Genomic DNA, 6,000 nt, shown 5'->3' on the forward strand with positions numbered 1-6,000 from the left:
CATCACCTTTTAGTTTTTTTAAATTATTTTATTTATTTGAAAGGCAGAGTTACAGAAGAGAGTAGGGTGGTGTTGTGGGGGGGGCACAGAGAAGAAGATCTTTAATCCACTGTTTCACTCCCCAAATGGCCTGCAATGGCTGGGGATGGCCAGATAGAAACCAGAAGCCTGGAGTTTCCTCCAGATCTCCCACATGGGTGCAAGGGCACAAGCACTTGGGCCATCTTCCATTGCTTTCCCAGGTACATAGCAATGAGCTGGATCAGAAGTGGAGCAGCTGGGACTTGAACCGAGGCCCACATGGGATGCTGGCATTGCAGGTGGTTGCTTAGCCTGCTGTGCAGCAATGCTGGCCCCCAATCAATCCTTTTTACTGTGGTTGCTCTAACCTTATAAAATTCAACTTAATTGTGTCATCACTACTGAAAATCTGTTTAATGGCTTGCTGAAACAGCACTAATAGGTCAAAAGTGGGGATGGGGTGTCATGTCTCTACCCTTTTGGTTCTCTGCTTTTTCTCACTCATATTTTTCTCTAAGAAATCCAGGGATGTCTAGGGCTTTCCTTCTGCACTGGTATTCTGTGCTCCAGGAGTGCTAAAGCACCAAGGTCATGTACTTTTGTAGGACTAGACCACAAACTCTCTGAAGGTAAGAGTCATTCACATTCCATTTATCCATGTGTCCCCAGCTTTTAGTTCACTGTACCTCATAATTAGGTATTAACACATATTTGCTAAATGAATGAATAACTCTACACTTATGGACTGTATGAAACTTCCACTATGTAAAGCTTTTTTCTTTCTTGCCCTTTATTTCTTTGTGTATATTTGCCAAGCTCTACACATCTCTCATGACTAAACTTAAATTACAGTATCACTGCACAGTTTTCTGACTTGTGTGGACAGGAAAAAGTTCTGCTTGTTATTGCATAGGCCATCCATTATCTAACACATTTAAATAAAACTTCAAGTATTTAATAAGATGCATCTTCTAAAAATGCATGTGTACTCTCAAGGCTCCCATTGACTCCCTTCTGTATTTCTAACATGTTGGAAAGTTTCTGACACACAGCAAGTCCTCACTGTGTTATTGGATGAATGCTAAATGTTACCCTTTGTACTTAGGTGAAAGGAGGTTATAGTTACCTCTGTGGCAGAGTGTTCTAGTTGTGTACTAAATATGTATGGAGAGGTCTTCAAAAAGTTCATGGAAAATGTGAATTTTTAAAAACTTATTTGTGGAAGAGAGAGAGAGAGAGAGAGAGAGAGAGAGAGTTCTTCCATCTGCTAATTCACTTCCCAAATGACTGCAGCAGCCAGGAATGGGCCAGGCCAACGCAAGGAGCTCAGAACTCGATCCAGATTTCCTATATAGTTGATAGAGACACAAATACTTGAGCCATTGCCTGCCACCTCATAGGGTAATATATTAGCAGGAAGCTGAACCAGAAGCAGAGCCAGGACTAAAAGGCAGCCACTCAAATGAATTCAGGCATCCTAAGTAGTGGCTTGAGTGCTGTGCCAAATGTCACCTTCATCTTTTAATTCAATTTTCAATGAACTTTTTGAAATACCCTAATATCTCCCATGCTAATTTACTAAAAGAAACATGATTTTACTGGAGAAGTTAATGTGTCTTGGTAAAAATAACTTCTCCATCTTCTGAAAAGTTAGGGATGGCTATATGTCATAGTTCTAAAGATGAGGCATCAGCAAAACTCTGCAGGGGAATTGCCTTCACGATTCAGGTTTTCTTTTGTCCTTTGGCCATCTCTTTTTTCTTGTATGTATTGAGACATGGTCTCCACTATCTTGTGACTACAAGGGACAGGCCAAGTATTACCAAACCTTCAGCTGTGCCATTTTTTAGCCATTGAGTTAATGCCAGCAAACAATGACTTCCAGGCTTCTCAACTTTATATGGAAAGATTTAAATTCTTAATTTGTTTATGTGCCAGATTTTAACATCTCACTATCTGTGAGATGAGAAATATATGAGGTCCAGTTCGACTCCAATTTAGAGCCAAATAAGTATCATCACCCTAGGTACCTATGGTGAAACTACATTCTGGAAAATATGAACTATATTCTGGAAAATTGTGAATAAATGATAGTCATCACTAAACTATTACTTAGAATAGCTGTACTTCTACTTGCTAAGATATATTTCATGTGAATTTTTTAAACTTTTATTTAATAAATATAAATTTCCTAAGATTACAATGGCTCCGCCTCCCCCATAACTTCCCTCCCACCCGCAACCCTCCCATCTCCCGTGCCCTCTCCCATTCCATTCACATCAAGATTCATTTTCAATTATCTTTATATACAGAAGATCAATTTAGTATATATTAAGTAAATATTTCAACAGTTTGCACCCACACAGAAACACAAAGTGTAAAGTACTGTTTGAGTACTAGTTATAGCATTAATTCACATTGTACAACACATTAAGGACAGAGATCCTACATGGGGAGTAAGTGCACAGTGACTCCTGTTGACTTAACAATTGACACTCTTGTTTATGGCGTCAGTAATCACCTGAGGCTCTTGTCATGAGTTGCCAAGGCTATGGAAGCCTTTTGAGTTTGCCAACTCTGATCTTATTTAGACAAGGTCATAGTCAAAGTGGAAGTTCTCTCCTCCCTTTAGAGAAAGTTACCTCCTTCTTTGATGGCCCATGCTTTCCACTGGGATCTCACTCGCAGAGATCTTTCATTTGTTTTTTTTTTTTTTTGTTTGTTTGTTTGTTTGCTTGTTTTGTTTTTTTTTTTGCCAGAATGTCTTGGCTTTCCATGCCTAAAATACTCTCATGGGATCTTCAGCCAGATCTGAATGCCTTAAGGGCTGATTCTGAGGCCAGAGTGCTGTTTCATGTGAAATGTAACAGAGAATTTTAAACTCTTGGTAAGAAAGGAATCAAGTAGGAGTTTTAATAGATTTTTCAATTTTGTCTAATAAATATGTATCTCCTTAGTTACTGGTGCAAAAACTTGTATTTTTTTTTCTTTCCGTGTGGGGCTTAATAATCTCATTTCACAAGAACCTGCTACTTCCAAGAAATCAATAGATACAGTTGTTTCAGTTTTAAACAACAGTATTTTGAGGCTGTTGTTGTTTATACAGATGGGTAGTCTCTGGGGATTTTTAAACATGGCATTATAAAATATTTTATACTTGTATTTTAAAAATTTATTTCAGGGGCATACAAAGAGAGAGACAGATAGATATACAAAGAACGTGCCTATCTGTTGGTTCACTCCCCAATTGCCAGGAGCCAGGAATGTAATCTAAACCTCTCAGGAGGGTGGCAGGAACCCAATTACTTGAGCCATCACTGATGTCTCCCAGGGTTTGCATTGGCGAGAAACTGAAGTGAGGAGCTGGAGCCAAAAATTGAGCCTAGGTACACCAATGTGGGAAGTGTACATGACAGGCTAAACATCCACTCCCAAGATGTTATGTTTTCATCATCGAGCATAACATCTCTTTTTACATTTTAGAGCCTGATATAAAAATATCATAAGATTCTACACAGATGCATATTCTCACAGCAAACACACACACACACACACACACCAACTCACAACAGACATAAGCTTATTCACTAGATATCTCCTCAAAGTTTCTCTTTCATTCATTGCCACATCATTCATTAAGGAAATATTACTGTGCCACTCATTGAGCACTTGATCTTTGAAAGCAGACCAGATTTCTAGAAGAAATCTGTCTTTATGCAAGTACAAAAATAAAGAAAAAGGGAAAATATACTGTGTATTTCAAGTGAAAATAAACCTGAAGCAACTATTCAAAAATTAACTTAGAAGGGTTAATAAAACTTGGTAAATCCTGATTATGTTTTTTGGCACTAACATTTTGTTATTATCGATACAGGATTTATTTCCTATTTCTCTGCCATCTGTTTTCTTAACTTCAATGATGGTATATCTATATAGTTAATAGGAGAGTATCATGATTATTTATGACTTCAATTTTATGAAAACATGTGTGAAATGCATGAATTTGTATTCCTTAAATAATTTTTTTTCTTTTTTTAACTTTTATTTAGTGAATATAAATTTCTAAAGTACAGTTTATGGATTACAATGCCCCCCCCATAATTTCCCTCCCACTCACACTCCTCCCATCTCCCGCTCCCTTCTCCCATTCCATTCACATCAAGATTCATTTTCAATTATCCTTATATACAGAAGATCAATTTAGTATATATTAAGTAAAGATTTCATCAGTTTGCACCCACACAGAATATAAAGTGTAAAATACTGTTTCAGTACTAGTTATAGCATTACTTCACATTGGACAACACATTAAATAAAATTTTTAAAAATATGATGTTATTTTGAGGTTGTACAAATTACACTAACATAAAAACAAAGTAGAAACAAAGCCAAAAAAAAAAAAAAAAGACACAAAACTTAGTTCGAAATCCTGTAATCTTGCCAAACTTCATACTTCAAAATGTAGGTCTTGATTATCTAGCAAATCACTCATCTCCATAGAATGAATAAGCAAAAACCATTTTGCTTTTCTTGTCAACACATTTAATCATTCACTCCAAAGGTACTTATGGAGTATTTATTAAATGCTACATAGTGTTGTAGATATTAATCTGGTGTCAGCTTTTTTGATTATATTTTAATGTGAGGATGGAAGTTGTAAAGATAAAAAGGTTGCTGATTTTCTCAGGTGCTTCAAATAACTATAAATGGCAAACAGAACATACAAAGACAGGTTCAGGAAACAGCATGCTCAGGGGAAATCAAGTAGGCTGGAGTTTAGGAGCAGTATAGAAACACGTATGTGGCATGTCTACCAGTATTCTTCTGACTCCTCCTCTCCATTCATAATAAAATTTTTCCATAATGTTATTTGTATCTACTGAAGAGAGATAAAACCTCAGAATCCTTCTGAACATAAAAAGAAATCTACTGTAGGAACCAAAAGCACAATATATACCTGCCATCTATAACACAGTAAAACTTGAAGAAATGGAGACCCCCAAAGAAGTATTAACAGGTTGGGAGGGATTTTTGGGTCTTGTTCTGTAATCAGTTAGACAGCATAGACATTTTGTATTGATTTTTTTCAACAGAGTGGTTATCTTAATTTCATCCATTATTTACTCTTCAAATATTGCTAAAATGGTTTATAAAAATGATGAATAAATATGCATATAAAATGAAAACTTCATGCACTAAAATAACTGATAGAATTGCAGGCAGAAAATAATGACTAGTCTGACATTTTAAAGGAAATTTGGTTTCATTTATTGCACGGACATATAGCAACTTGAATACTTAAGCAAAGTGCTGCCGAGTAAAAGTCCTCCTGACCTGTCTTAATTAACAGAAAAGAATAATTTGTAATTAGCACATTATTTATGAGAATGCGTGCTCCCACAAGAGTTCAAGTGTTTGAAAACAATTTGATTTCTTCCATCTTTCTCCTTATAATTTTGATTTAATGAGCAACTTAATTAATCTGGGGTTATTATATAAATGGGTGAGATTTTATTCCAAGAAAAGAAACAGAGATGACAAAGGAGGAGAAAGAAATGAGAAGTCAGAACTGTGTTTGGACATGCTAAGTGAAAAACGAACTGTACCAATGGATTTGAAAAGCAACCAGATAATTTTTAAAATGATGCAGCTAATTTCTAATTAAATGCAGTCAAACTAATTGCCTAGTCCAGAGACATTGTAGTTTGAGATCATGATGTTCTAGCAAAAAAGCACGGAGTTAACGCTCAGTGAGGTCCTGAGGATTTTTTAAATCCAATACCAAATGCTTTAAACAAGTCATTTAATCTTTGTCTACCTTATAGGGAAAAGAAGAGGTCAAAAAGAGGTCATGAATTTACCCACATGATTCCAAACATCTGGATGAAACCTGAAAAATTTATCCACATATTATATATATGAAAAACATCTGTCTATTTGCATAATTTGTTTAGTTTTCACTCAGATGCTTATCATGTT

At 35.9% G+C, this 6,000-nt stretch overlaps 1 protein-coding gene across 1 annotated transcript in view; it reads right to left on the bottom strand.

The window, feature by feature from the left end:
- The window catches only part of FOXP2 (forkhead box P2), a 547,305-nt gene that overhangs the window by 199,872 nt on the left and 341,433 nt on the right, over positions 1 to 6,000 (bottom strand). The gene's annotated exons all lie outside the window — the stretch shown is intronic.

Source organism: Lepus europaeus, chromosome 1 (genome assembly GCF_033115175.1).
Source record: "Lepus europaeus isolate LE1 chromosome 1, mLepTim1.pri, whole genome shotgun sequence".
NCBI lineage: Eukaryota > Metazoa > Chordata > Mammalia > Lagomorpha > Leporidae > Lepus > Lepus europaeus.